Here is a 16,440-nt window from a genome sequence, read left to right on the forward strand (position 1 = left end):
GGGGATCTTACTGTATGGGCCGTAAAGACAGATGGCTCTCCGGGTCCTGTAAGGATTAGAAATGCTGAACGCTGGCTAGGTATAGCCTGATCGTGTTACAAGAAGAAGCCAGTTGCGTGTGTCAACACGATCCTGGTGCAGGACGGAAGTTGAACTCAACTGTCCTATGGGAGAGATGACAGACAGGAAACGGTGAGTGGCTTGTAAGAAAAAGCCACAGGAGACAAGTGGCCATTTAAGTGCTGCTGAAAATGATGTGTAGCCAGTTTGTGTGCCACTGAGAATGTGCTTGCAAAAGAATGATTGCAAGAAGTTATGCTAAGTTGCGTGCCTTAGCATGATTGCAAAAGTTGTGTTTAAACATGTGCTTGCGACAATTGCACGGGAGTTTGTCACTGGAGATGTGTTCGTAGTGACTGTGAGAAATTCATATTACCGCATGTGCTTGCGAAGACTGCAGGAGTTGTGCTTGAACGTGCGTTTGGATGTGTGCTTGCAACGATTGCAAGATGTTATGCCAAGATGCGTGCTTGCAACGATTGCAAGATGTTATGCTAGGATGCGTGCCTGCAACAATTGCAAGTAGTTACGCCAGGATGTGTGCTTGCAACGATTGCAAGGAGTTATGCCAGGATGCGTGCTTGCCATGATTGTAAGGAGTTATGCCAGGATGCGTGCCTGCAACGATTGCAAGGAGTTATGCCAGGATGCGTGCCTGCAACGATTGTAAGGAGTTATGCCAGGATGCGTGCTTGCAACGATTGCAAGGAGTTATGGTAGGATACATGGCTAGCCAGGTCGAAAAAGACAGAAGTCCATCCAGTCCAACCACAAATCAAATAAATAAAGTATCGCACAACCCAACATACCCAATTCTACACCCACAGATCCAGAGGAAGGCAAAAAACCCCAGCAGAGCATAATCCAATTTGCTACAGCAGGGGAAAAAATTCCTTCCTGATCCCTCGAGAGGCAATCGGATTTTTCCCTGGATCAACTTTACCTATAAATATAAGTACCCCATTATATTATGTACATTTAGGAAAGTATCCAGGCTGAAACGGGTTGTAGTGTGTATGAAAATTAAACTGAGACGAATCTTTGTAACTGTATGTAACGAATCCTGATAGGAACCGGTCGTAAAATGTATGAAAGGAAACCAACATGCATTGGATTGTGCGACTATCAGGGGGAGTAGCAGTGAGGCGAAGGTTTTAACGAACAAATCGAGACCATTGGCTGAAATTCAAAGCACGAAGGCTTCGATCTGTAGTGACTGTCGGACTTGGAGGAATGACAGGCAACATGCGAACGATACCTGTAATGCTGAAATGACGGGTGCGAATCAATGTATTGTTGGTATGAGTGGATTAGACTCAAGTGACAAGTGTGTAAAGTGAATGAGTGAAATGTTTGCTGTGACATAGGCTGACTGCGATAAACGAAGTTTCAGACGATAAGTGACGAGTTGAACTGTGGAGCATGTAATGAAATGCGACCGAGCCAATTGGGGACAAAACAACTGGAGCACACCAGAATGAATCGGTGCATCTCGGATGCGACCGATTTGAATCGGGGCACAGTATATGACGGTCAAATTAATGAAATATCTGTTATGGCAGAGGCATAAGTTGGTCGTGCCGCGACTGCGACTGATGATGAACCGGACTCTGGAGCATGCACTGAAATGAGGCTAAAGCACTGGGACACACTGTAACGAATCGGTGCATCACGTATGCAACTGGATTCGAAACGGAGCACGGTACGTGGCGGTGAAATTATTTTGATTGCCATGACAGAGGCAAGAATCGATCATGCCGCTGTTGCGACTGACCGTTAATCGTGCATGCTCTGGAGCATGTACTGAAATGTGGCTGAAATACCTGTGGCGTGCCGAGACGAATTAGTGCACGATGCGACTGGATTCGTATCGGAGCGTGATACGTGACAGTGAAATGATTTCCCATGACAGAGACATGAATCAGAGAACCGAAACCTGCAACCGACAATGAATCCTGACTCTGGAGCATGTACTGAAATTAGGCCGTAAACAACTGGGGCACATCGGAACGAATCGGTGCATCACGGATGTGACTAGATTCGAATCGGAGCGCGGTAAGTGACAGTGAAATGAGTGACAAAGTTTGCCATGACAGAGGCCCGAATCGGTCGTGCCGCTATTGCGACTGACAACGAATGGGACTCTGGAGCATGTACTGAAATGAGGCCGAAAAATACCTGGGGCACGCCGGAACGAATTGGTGCATCGTAGATGCGACTGGATTCGTATTGGAACGTGATACGTGACAGTGAAATGATTTCCCATGACAGAGGCACGAATTGGTGCGCCGCAACCTGCGACTGACAATGAATGGGACTCTGGAGCATGTACTGAAATGAGGCCTAAAAATACCTGGGGCATGCCGGACTAATTGGTGCATCGTAGATGCGACTGGATTCGTATCGGAATGTGATACGTGACTCAACAAATGGGACTCTGGAGCATGTACTGAAATGAGGCCGAAAAAACAACTGGGGCGCACCGGGACGAATCGGTGCATTGTGGATGCGACTGGATTCAAATCGGAGCGCGGTAGGTGAAATGATTTGAAATGATCTGAAATGGTTTGAAATGGTTCGGACTTGACATGGCATTGACCAGTGCCCATCAAATCCACGAGAAACATTGATTAGTCTGTAGAGAATAAAACAGTGCGACACGCCTAAACGAAGCTGTGTCTTTGCGTCGGTGTGAGGTACACAAAAACAAAGAAATGTTTGGTATGATCACGTTACGAGTAGTAGACAGACGTCACAGCTGTGTGTAGGGTTTTACGAATGACTCGTAAGTTTGATATCGAGGTTTAGTTACGAGACATTTACAATGTATGAAATTACAAGTCAACCGAAAAAACCCTACCTGCGACAGCCGAATTGACGCGTTAGTACGTAAATTGCGAACAGGAATGAGGACCTCGAACAACTACGAAGCGGTAACTCACGGACGCTAATGAGTTTCGAAGAGTCGGCCTAGTGATGTCGTACAGTGCACAGGAAACTGACAAAGACCACAGGCGAGCGGGCTGGTTAAATACCCCCCGGGCTCCTCCCATAAATTCAGGCCACCACACTGGCCTTCCTATATATCTATATCTATATATCTATATATATATATATATATATATATATATATATATATATATATATATATATATATATATATATATACATATATATATATATATATATATATATCTATATATATATATATATATATATATATATATATATATATATATATAAATTATCTGAAAATATATGAATTATCCAAATGAATTAATATATGAATTATCCAAAAACAAAACAATTAAACAATAAAGCAGAGATTTGTTATGACACATTTCTATACTCTACAGAAACAACTAATTATCCTGAAAACAAATTAACTTAACAAAAAAAATATAACATAACTAAATTATGTATTTTACAAATGAAAATTAAACAAAACAAAACAAAATTTTCCGCCGTGCACAAATCTAGTTTTAGAGACTTATGGTATGTCATATCAAGCAAGAAATTGGATTCTGGTGAAAATCTTGGTAGACTCAAGCAAGGCTAGGATCTTTGCAGAAATCTCCTACAGCCACCTAGCCTATCCCATGGCATATGTCTTTTCCACAGCTGCTGGATCGGAAGAAAAAAATGTCTCAAAATTACCATTACGTCCAATTGCTTAACTTAGAAAAACCTCCTGGTTTTGTAGCTGCTTCCATCCTTATCAGCAGCAGGGTACACATGACCACATACAATATGGTTCAGTAAGAATAGGCAGGGAAGCTATATACTGGTAATTGAGAAGGACTTGGGAAGTGTCCGGAGCAGTCTTGTCTGCACACTGCCATATGTCTTGTACAATGATCAAAGTGCAGTCATCTGTGCCCCTTCTTCCTCACTGGACTCTTGACTCCATTAACCAGCAGCTCCGCCCCCCAAGTGTCCAAAGTCATATGCAATGAGCCTGGCTAAACATTGCCATATATTATTGCACCTTTTATACCTGGGTGACAAGAGCCACACTAAGAGCTCCTAATGACTGTCCAGGCTCAAGCTGAGAGGTGACTGTGCCCAAACCATCTTCAGCCAGGTGACTCTTAACTAGAAAAATATCTGCACATATAACCTGCCTAACATATGTTATCAAACTGGTGATGCAGCGGTTCTTCATTAAGCTTTGATGACCTTTGTCAAGCCAGAAGAGTTTTTGCTATTTTTGAGTCATACTCAGCCAGTGCTTTCCTAACATAAAGTCAGCACCAACATCAACTGCTTGTCATTTGCCTAGTTTGTGACACCCTCATGTACAGGAATTCAACATTGTCCATGCTGCAGAATGCTGTACCAACAACATCATGCAATCAATGAGCACCCATGCAATTTTAGTACAAGGACAGGCTTTGGATTTGGGTCATCAAGGAGAGGGACCATTACTGGGTGGCTACCATATTACATCCCTGATACAAGGGTAAAATAGCCAATCCCTTGTTATCATCCCAAAGTGAGCACAAAAAATCTGTCACTTTGTGGAATTGCTAGAATATTTTTGACACATTTTCTGATGATGACAGGATTCCCTATGATGACTAGTGGGGCTTCTGTCTTCTGATCTCTGAGAAGAGGAACAGCAGTAGCAATAGCAATTTTAAGAGAATTTCTAAACTACAACAGCCAGCCTAGGCTTCAGGCAGTTTTTGAACCACATGATTGATGATGGCTTCATGGCTGATGTGGAAACTTCCAGAAGTGAGGACCCTATGGACTATTGGGTGTCCAGATTTGACCACTGGCCAGAGCTTGCACAGTATGTAGTGAAGCTTCTAGCTTTCCCTGTAGTCAAAGTGCTGTCTAAAAAGGCTCTTCAGCACAGCTGAACCAGATTTGAACCTGTCTGTTCCCTTTGTGTACTTTCTTTAAAATAACCAGGATTACCAGTGACTACAGAACCCCTTCTGCTGATGCTGTATACTAAACTTTTAACTGTCACCTGAATCTCAAAAAAAAAAGAAAAAAGAAAGCTTTCTTCCACCATTACTGTCACTTGTCTCCTCCCTTGGCCTATTCTAGTATTTCAACATTGTAAGGCTCCATTCACACATATGCATGAATGACGATGCATGTGCATTTTTGAGCAAGTTTATGCATCACATTTAGGTCAACTCACTCATTTCAATTGGCTGCCCTACACAGGAAAAATTGCACAAAAGAGTTACCTATTATTATTTTTTTTATCAAACTGCACCAAAACACATGGTACTTTGTTAGCAAGGTGAGTTGGAGTGTCATTAAGAATTAGATGTATGGGCGTGGCGTCCGAGCTCCAAGATGGACGTGTGATCTAGGAGCTCCGTTCGGCCGCCGGAGAGAACCGACTAACCTCACGACCATCGACAACTTTAAACAGAACGTACTCGTTCGCCAATCTCCGCTGACACCGAATATCCTGTCAGCCATGCCGAAAAACAAGAAACACCCGCAGACTCCGCGGAAACTTCCGAGCTTCTTCGGAACGCGCGGACCGCCACAAAATGGCGCCGGAACACCAGACGATCGCTCCGCTCTCCCGCCTGCGATGATCAGTCAGAAACCGCCGACTCACCTGCATACCGGAGCAGCTTCTTTCAGCGAATCCTCATCGGGGACTGCTAGCCCCTCCACAAGGAGTCCAGTGAAACAAAAGCTGCGGATCTCCTCACCAGAAGGCCGCGACATGGAGGTAAGCGGGCCCTCTGCTATAGGCCTCACTCCTCAGTCACACATCGCTGACCCCATTGCGACCTATCCCACCTCAGACAGGCCGATCTCTGACACACTATTGAAGGAGATGTTGCTATCCCTCAAAATTTCCATACAAACTGATATTACTGCTGAAATTACTAAATGTCATAGAGAAGTTATGGCTCTGGGCAACAGAGTGGATCAAGTGGAAAACTCATTAGGGAACTACACTAATTCCTTCAATGGCTTAGTAGAGGCCCATAAATCACACGGAGAAGAAATTGCTTGGCTAAAAAACAAGGTAGCTGACCTTGAAGACCGCTCCAGAAGGTCAAATATAAAAATCAGAGGTATCCCCGAGGTCATACCTCCCACCCAACTATTACAGTATGTACATACACTGTTCTCCACCATTATTCCTACGCTATCCCCTCAGGACTTGACTATCGATAGGATCCATAGACTACCTAAGCCAGCATTCCTGCCCGACAACTCTCCCAGAGATGTGTTACTAAAGATGCACTACTACCATGTTAAAGAGCAAATCTTAATTGCCTCACGGAAATCCGACAATAAACATCCACAATATGCAGAAATAATTCTTCTCCCTGACCTGTCACGGCACACTCTCCAGCAACGCCGTAATCTAGCCACCATAACGAAGGCGCTGAGGAATCACAGTGTTCCCCATAAATGGAGACAGCCGGCGAAACTGGTCATTTCCCATGAAGGAACCACTCACAGCGTTTCTACCCTGGCTGAAGGGATTGCGCTCTTACGACAATGGGGTATAATACCCCCACAAGACACATCTGGTCCGCATATACCGCCACTGACCAACACTCCAGACGAATGGCAAGTGGTGTCTCGCAAAAGGGCTCCTAAAAAAGTTGCTGATGGTTCTACTTAATCCTCACTACAACGTATAAGGTTCTCTCCTAGGTCACAAGGGTTGTTCACTTTATTGCAACCTTTGTTGTATCCCCCGGATTAATATCCTTCCTATGCAGTTACGTCTGCACATGAATCGTTTCTCAGATTCTATTCTTAATATTTTGCTTATTTTTGTTGGTTATTGTTCTGTTCTTTGTTATGTTCTCAGTTCCTTCCTAATTAGCACAGACTCTGCATGCCCTTACTGGCTACCTCCTGTCCTTGTACATTCCCAGGGATGTTGGATACTTATTCTGACCCGGCTTTGCTCCCACCACTCATCGACTGACACAGTGAGTACGACCCCTCCCAGCGTACTTTACTCCTGCTAAATGACTATTACATGTGTATCTATAAACGCTAGGGGCCTTAACCATCCTGCAAAGCGTCACTCTCTGTGGTCTGAAGCCCTGAGGCAAAAAGCTGATGTTCTGTGTGTGCAGGAGACTCATTTCCAACTCAACAATCATCCTTCATGCACACACAGGAATTACCCGCATATATTTCTAGCGCCTAATCCGAAAAAGAAAAAAGGCGGAGTTCTCCTAGCAATCCGAGATACAGTCTCCTTTAACCTTCGCAACTCCTGGATAGATGAAAATGGCAGATATATTATCATCCAAGGTGACATTAATTCTAAACCATACACCTTCGTGTCAGTGTATTCTCCGAACACACACCAGATCAGATTTCTCAACAGGTTACTCCGAAAGGTAAAGTCTGTCCAATATGGGAACCTTATTTTGGGAGGTGACTTCAACCTGATTGTGGATCCTAAATTGGACACCTCTTCCACTGCTCAACACGGCAAGACTTACCTACACAGAACCCTTCATGTTGCAGACTTATATGATGTGTGGAGATGCACCCACGGTAACGAAAGGTCTTATACCTTTTTCTCCCACAGACACCTCTCTTATTCAAGAATTGACATGTTCTTAACAGATAAATGGACTCTGCAAAATGTCTCCTCCTCATGTATTCATGACATCACGTGGTCAGACCACGCTGTTATTTCATTATCCCTCCATGAGAAGGGTGTCTCCCCCTCTCCACCCATCTGGCGTAGTAATGTTAGACTGCTACAAGACCCCTGCACTAACCAATTGATCTCCCAGCACATTCATGAATTCTTCCAACATAATGAACACTCTGTAGAGAGCCCCTTTACACTATGGAATGTCCACAAAGCTTCAGTAAGAGGTCTTTTAATTCAACTAGGAGCTAGAGCAAAGAAACGATACACAGCAACCTTAGACTCTATTACATCTGACATACATAGGTTAGAAGCGTTGAATATGGCGTCTCCATCACAATCTCTAACTGATCAGCTTTCTGCACTTAGAGAGAAGCTGAGGGAGCATCTCACCCAAAAATATGACTCATACTTTCGCCGTCTACAGCTGTCCTCTTATGCCAATGCGAATAGGGCGGGTAAATACCTAGCCAACAGAATCAAGACAACACGCACTAAAACTAAAATCTCCCACTTACTTCACCCTGTATCACATCACAAAATTCTTAATCCTCAAGATATTGCTAATCAATTTGCACAGTATTACAGTGCATTATATAACCTTAAATCTGATCCACATACTGTACAGCCCACCTTACCCGCCATACAACGTTTCTTGAAGGATTTGAACCTCCCTCTGCTATCGGGTACTCACTTAGCTTCCCTGAACTCCCCATTCACCACAGGTGAAATAGAATCTGTTATCACCACGCTTCCGAATGGGAAATCCCCAGGCCCTGATGGGTTTTCTAATGAATATTTCAAAACCTTCCCTAAACTTCTTTCCCCATACTTACAAAAGGTCTTTACCCAAGCGGCGGAACGGGCATCATTTCCCCAGGAAATGCTGACAGCATATGTTGCTACGATCCCCAAACCAGGAAAGGACCACACCACCCCAAGTAACTTTAGGCCAATTTCTTTACTTAACTCAGACATCAAAATCTACGCCAAACTCTTAGCTAAGCGCCTGGAAGAATTCATACCGTCCCTCATAAAAAACGACCAGATGGGTTTCATAAGGGGGAGACAAACTTCTGATGCAACGAGACGTATCATAAATGTTGTTCATCACGCTGCTCTGTCTAAGACGCCTTCTCTGCTGCTCTCCATTGACGCAGAGAAGGCGTTTGATAGAGTAGACTGGAGTTACATGAGAGAGGTACTCTGTAAATTCGGTTTTCAGGGCACTATATTCAATGCAATGTTGGCCCTGTATTCCTGTCCCTCTGCCCAGGTGCTAACGGCTGGTATGCTGTTCCATACTTTTTTGATTACGAATGGTACCCGTCAGGGGTGCCCACTGTCCCCTACTATATTTAACCTGATGATAGAACCCCTGGCGGAGACCATCAGGTCTAATGTGGACATATCTGGCTTCGAAATAGGTTCCCGCAACCATGTTATCAATTTATTTGCAGATGATGTCATCCTTATGCTAACAAATCCATCCAGATCATTACCGTTAGTCCATGACACTCTGTTGAAATTTGGTGATATTTCCTATTACAAGGTCAACTTTGCTAAGTCATTGATATTAAACCTGGGTATGGACAGGCGTATACAGGACCAACTTAAAAGAGACCTACCATACAAATGGCAAGATGATGGTATACCATACTTGGGTATTAAGATAACTAATTCCACTCGCACCATCGTTACCTCAAATTTTAGACCACTGCTTGCCAAAATTGAAGAAACCCTTAAACACATAGCTAAAACTGAACTTGCGTGGTTGGGCAAACTAGCTGCTTGTAAGATGTTGGTGCTCCCTCACATACTCTATTTGTTTAGGACTATTCCATTACACATTCCCATTTATTTTCTTAAAGCTATCTCCAAGCTCATATGGAACTTCTTGTGGAATGGGAAAAAGGCACGGTGTACTCCCCGTAGCCTAATTCCCCATAGACTGGTGGGAGGGGCAGGACTGATAGATGTTTATGACTACCTGTGGTCCACTAGACTAGACCAACTCCGTCAGTGGTTTAGAACCACTAATACTCCTCTTTGGGTTGAATTAGAGCGAGCCATGGCTCCAGTTCCTGATCTCGTAGCTTTCCTTATGGGCGACATTTGGAAGCCTTGGGACTTACGCCAACTCTCCCCCATAATACAAACCTCCATACAAGCATGGAGATTCCTCCTTAATCAAGATCACCGCACCCTCCAAACTATCGATTATCAATTTCCCCTGAGTCTTCTAGCAGCTCGTATCCCGATGTTGTCTTTGAAACAGTTTCCGAGCTACGGTATACACAATGTCCAAAATTTCTTTATTGACCACAGGGCCCTTGATAGTGATCAAATAATGGCAAAGTTTGATCTCCCTCGCCATCATTTCTTCACGTGTATCCAAATTTCCCAATTCCTGAAGAAAAGTCCTCTTCCTACAATTAAACTACCACCTTCTGTTTGGCACTATCTTTCATGCGAATCTTCAAGAAACAAAGGCATTTCGATCTTTTATGCTCTTCTACAGGATAAAAAATCCTTCACGAAGACAAAACAGATTAATGCTTGGGAAGCTGATTTGGGACTCATTTTTCCAATCAATGGACCACAGCATTTCGTGAGATCCAAAAAGCCTCTCATTCCATTAGTTATTGGGCAATGTCTATCAGAATCGTCAATAGATGGCAATACACGCCTTGTAGATTGTCGAAAATTTTTCCGCACACTTCCTCACTTTGCTGGAGGAACTGCGGGCAATCAGGCCACTTACTACACATGTTCTGGGAATGCCCCAACCTGATAAGTTTTTGGAATCAAATATTCCAACTCATAACTTCCATTACGGGTATAATTACTCTCCCCAACCCTGCTTTAGCGATCCTACATATTGGTATTGACCAATTCCCCTACAACATGAGGGTAGTTGTTTCTAATATTCTCCTGGCAGCAAGATCCTTGGTTTTATTACATTGGAAATCAGCCACAACCATAAACATTACGGATCTGACCAACACAGTTCATCATCACTACACCCTAGAACGAGCGTTAGCTATCAACACTTTAAAATGCAAGCAATTTGATAATATGTGGAGTATCTGGAGTGCTCGATATCAGAAGTCTTAAGTTTTGTTCACATTCCGTTCTCTGTTTATTTCTATACATCTCTATGTTCATTTTGAGATTGTATTGTATTCTACTGCATGATGACTCTTAATCGATACAGTAGTGTGTGCTAATGTTTTTGTTTTGTTTTTTTCTTTTCTTCCCCCTATAATTTGTATTATCTCATGTCCTCTTTTTTTTTTCTGTATCATCAAAACTTCAATAAAAATTGAATGTTTTTAAAAAAAAAAAAAAAAAAAAAAGAATTAGATGTATGCGTGTTTCTGATTTTCATATAATACTCTCAAGATATGTTTATTTCAAGATGAAACCTGTCCCACCTTTCTCTATTACATTGTTGCTTTACCAAGCTGTTTACATACTGTCCAACCCCCAGTCACTGTACAATATATATTTTTTTTATTCAAGTGTCTGCTTATGGTCTTGACAACAGCCAATTTCTAACAAACATCCTGAAGTCTATATTTTGAATCTTTGGGGAATAATTGGGGATGTGGTGATTGGAGGAGGTTCAGGGAAAGTGAAGTGATTAAAAGTAAGCACAAAGCCACTTGGGTTTGGTCTGCTGGAAGTTGGATGAACTTTTTTTTTTAAATCAGAAAAAAGGTTTATTGAAGCATCCACTTGAAAAATAAATGCTTGTACATCAATCTGCTAAAGTATATTGTATAAGAGGTTGAAACACAAACAATAGCAAGAATAGTTAACAGACAAACTATTATGTAAGGTAATGACATACATGTTTCAGTTACAGGTAGAGACTCAGTATTGTAACCGTGGATATAATAAAAATAGCAATAAAAATGAAAAGAAACAACAAAGCACAATAAAACAATTGCTAATAATAGTGACCCAAACATGTATGCCCATATACTGTATAGACAACACCATCCAAAGTACTCCTTGCTTCAACTTATGTTTACTTATTAAATCCCTTGCATAAGCCTGTCCCTGACCAGCTGATGGGGTGCTAGACCCGGCGAGTCCAGCCAGGGTCGACGCATTTTCTAAAAAAATTTAGGTACATTCCTGTGTTGATATGGAAGTTTTTCTTGTATTAACATAGTGTTACCCTGTGCAATCCACTGACTTCAAGTGTGTATCTGAGATGATATCCAGTAATGGGCTATTCATTTATGAGGCAGATAAAGTAAGTATATCACTGCTAAATGTTCTTGTTGCATGAGAGATTCCTCCTCAGGGGCACCCAGTAAACGTACACAGTATCATGCAGGAGACAGAATTGAAACACTTGTGAGATTATTGTAATAATACTAGACCAATAACAGAATCATTTGGGACATTTCCAAAACATATGTATCAAGTCCCCATTATCTCTCTCACATTTGGGAAATAATGGCAAACTCTTGTTACCCCACCTATGAAGCTGAACTGACGTCCTTTACACCCTATGCAAGAGGTTAATATGGAAACATTTTTGGGACACCGAAACTGACACCAACGGGCAGAGGTCAGACAAGTTTCCAATATATCCCCATCTATAGATCCCAGATAGGTTGAATAAACTTTACTGAAGTTCCAAATGTTAATGTGAAGTCCATTGAAGTTGATAAGATGCTGAATCTTTAAAATCCATTCTGGTCATTTTCAAGGCTAACAGTCAAGAGATTGTTAAACAAAGGACATGAGTGAGCTGGACACTGTCCCTGGAGACCTGTTCTGATGCAGAAAAATATTTTAAAAAGTAATTTTGAAAATTGCCAATGGAGTGATACATCTGTGGTACATCTGTGCAATGTATAGAACCTACAACAACAAAAGTGACATAAAAGAAAACAGCAAGGGAGCATGGATGTATTAATATATTTCACTCTTTATTTAGTAAAAACAAAGTATGCACTTACAGTTAAATAGCAGAAATTGGCACATGGAAGAGCAGGAGACCATACACAGCCAGGCAATACTTGGTGGGGGAGAAAAAAGGAGCTGAAACCACCAGCTTAAGACACACACAGCACTGTCCTTCCCAGTACATTGGATTATATGGACACCTCTCACACAGACTGAGCATGAGGGGTGGTTAGGAACATGACAAGCAACATGTAAAGCCTCCATGAGAAATAAGACTTATGCTGTGTGCACACGACTGGACTTTTCAACAGCAAAGTTCAGACGGAACAAATCCATCGGACAATTTGATCATGTGCGGGCTTCATTGGACCTTTTCTGTTGAAAAATCTGACGGACTTTAGAAATAGAACATGTTTCATATCTTTCTAGAAGAGAAAGAGAGCCACCGCTCCAGGCTGATCCACCGGGATAATGACTTAGTTTCCAGATAAGGAGTCCTAGGTGCTGGCTAATGCACAAGCAAGTGAGGTAGGGTGAAAAGAAACTCTGGACAACCGCACTCCAAATAGAATCTGTTGTATCTTGTGCTTTTTATTTTAAAGTAAAAATAACATCACATGAACCACATCAAAGGTGATATAGAACAAAACTGACGCGTTTTGCACTGAAGTCAGTGCTTACTCATAGCTATGAGTACTTTTTTTACTTTAAAATAAAAGGCACAAGATACAAAAGATTCTATTCAGCGTGCAGCTGTCCTGAGTTTTTTTCCACCCTACCTCACTTTAAAATCTTTCTGCCGAAACTCCACGGGAACCAGTTCCTATCGAAAAAACTGCTCGTCTGTATGCAGGTCCGACGGACCAACAACAACGCAAGGGCAGCTATTGGCTACTGGTTATTGAACTTCCTTTTTCTATTCCCATCCTACATCATCATGTTAAATGATCGGACTTTGGTGTGATCATGTGTAGGCAAGTCTGTTTCAGCAGAATTTTGTCAGAACTCAGTCGAAAAGTCAGTTGAAAAGTCAATGAGAGTTCATTCCGACGGAGAGTCCGTCGGTGGGCACGCAGCATTATTGTTGTTAGGATGCTGATAGCTGCTAGCCATTTACAACCAGCCTGAGTGGGACTTACATATATAGCAGTGATAGGAATACTGCAGCTAAGGCCGCGTACACACGGGCGGACTGTTCGTCCAACTTTGTCCACTGAACAGTGTTTCAGCGAACAGTCCACTCGTGTGTGGGCTTCAGCGGACAGTTTCAGCGGACAGTCTGACGAACAAAGTTTTTCGGAATTTCCGTAACACTGTCCGCTGAAACTTATGTAGGCTTGTTCGGCAAACTAAGTCTCGCGCATGCTCAGAAAGAATTTACACAGCGAAGGTTGCATTGCAGTGTATCAGATGCCGAATTTCTCGTCCCGTCGTACGTGCCGTTCACGTCATCGCGCAAGTTTTCAGCGGACTGTTCTTTCGTCGTGTGTGGTCAAGTCCGTTCATGCTAATTTTGAACGGACTGTTTGTCAAACTGTTTGACTAACCTAGTTGGGAGGACAGTCCGCCCGTGTGTACGCGGCCTAAGTGTACCACTTCCTGCTACAGTAGAGGTTTGACATTCAGTGATCTTGCAAACATTCCATTTAATTTGGCTGTTCATTGAGCACTGAATAGGCAAAATTTTGACTGAATTCATGTTCAGTATGAACCTAAAGTGGATCCCTATTTATGTTTTTGTGCACCCTGTTTTGACTTTTCTTAAACTATGATTAAAGCGGGGGTCCACCCTAAAATGGACCTTCCGCTCATCGGATTCCTCCCCCCCTCCGCCGCCACAATTGGCACCTTTCAGGGGGGAGGGGGGTGCAGTTACCTGGATAATCCAGGTAACTGCACCCACTTCCGGGCTAGCTCTCTGCGGAAAGGGGCGTACATTACGCCCCTTTCCGCAAGTGCCCGCCCCCTTCCGCAAGTGCCCCGCTGCCTGCTGGGAAACACACAGATCCCAGAGGCAGCAGGGACCGTCCTCATTGCGCAGCGCGGCTCGCGCATGCGCAGTATGGAACCGGGAAATGAAGCCGAAAGGCTCCATTTCCTGATTCCCATACCCAAGATGGCGGCGGCAGCACTCGAGTGTCGATCTAGAGATCGGCTTCGGGTGCCGACATCGCGGGCGCGCTGGACAGGTAAGTGTCACTATTTTAAAAGTCAGCAGCTGCAGTATTTGTAGCTGCTGACTTAAAAAAAAACACGGAGTCCCGGTGGACTCCCGCTTTAACAAGATCACAAACTATACTATGAAATTGTTTTGCCACTGGCCAATTTGTATAACTTTAGCTTTATTTTTTCAAGAGTAAGTTTTCCTATAGCTTTTAGATCTGTTTTGGCTGCTACTTATACTGTTCAATCTAGACTTATTAAATAAATATATACACTGCGCTTTCCAAAGTCATACACTATATCAGTGTAAAAAGAAACATATAAAAAACCTCCAATAGTGGAAAAAAAAGTCTTTCCTAACAGTGGAAAGTGACAATAGTGCAATAAATGAACACATATATTAAAAATAAATATAAATATTAAACATATATTAAAAATAAAAAGTGTATATAAAAGCATAAGCAATGATGATAATAGATATACAGTGCTACTGTGCAAATAGGAGCAATTCACACTTTTCTGATCCTGTATAGATTATTAGTGACCCACTAATGCATAAAAAAGTGCTCCTGTGCATGTGCATAGCATCCAATATTATATAGTATATCAATATTGCATTGCTGGGTTGTTCAAAGAAGGGCTCCTATATAAGTGTATGGTATCCAAAAAGAATCTATCCAGATGTAATAAAGTTCATCCGATTATAAAGTTCATGTGATTATAAAACCGCTAAGTGCAATAAAGTTCATGCGATTATAAAATCCAGAACACGCCGTGGTGTTGCTCACTCTGGTGCTCCCCTTAGGTATTTAATGTTCACCTCAGAACATGCGACCTTGCAATGAAGCGCAGTCAAAACACGCATATGAATCACTTCTGGGCTCTTGTAGTTACACCGGAATCCTGGACTCGTCAGTATGGTACCTCAGTGAGTGTATAAAATAAAGACTTGATAGTGTAGTAGGGTTTTAATGGTTTAATAAACAGAAAGGAAAAAAGGCCCCCCAACTGGGGTACTCATATAAATTAGATGTGGCAGTGTACCGCTCCATAACGGGTAAAACAATGGTAAATACCGGACTGGTATAGGGATGGTATGCTGTTCCTCTCTGTCAGTTCACTTGTGCAAACATGCCGCCCTGTCCCCTTACCCTACGCGTCTCGATACAGGGGTTTCCGTATCTTCTTAAGGGGGAAATCAGATGCATACACATAGACGCACAAATGTTTTTGGAAATTCCGATCAGCTAGAACGTGGCAACGTACAACACGTACAACGGGACTAGAAAGAAGAAGTTCAATAGCCAGTGTGCCACCCTTTGTGCTCCTTCTGCTAATCTCGTGTTGGTAGAAGTTGGTGAGAGACGATTTACGCTTTTCAGCCTCGTGCTTTTCTGATCGTTAACGATCATTACTCCTCTTAAGTTTGAGCTTGTGAGTTCGTATCTGGTTTTCAGTGCGTTTAGTCAGTTCACATCTGGTTTTCAGTGTGTGCTATTTCTAGTATGTATCTGATTTTCAGTGCATTCTTGTCTGCCCCTTTCTGATTTTCAGCTCATTCTTCTCAGGTTCTTTCTGATTTTCAGTGCGTTCTGTTAGTTCATTCTGACCAGCCAACCGTTTTGAAGCCATTTTGCAGTTATGTTCTCATCATAGAGTTCATGCTA

Source organism: Lithobates pipiens, unplaced genomic scaffold (genome assembly GCF_037356315.1).
Source record: "Lithobates pipiens isolate NorthernLeopardFrog02 unplaced genomic scaffold, aLitPip1_a1.2 Scaffold_16, whole genome shotgun sequence".
In the NCBI taxonomy this organism is placed as follows: domain Eukaryota; kingdom Metazoa; phylum Chordata; class Amphibia; order Anura; family Ranidae; genus Lithobates; species Lithobates pipiens.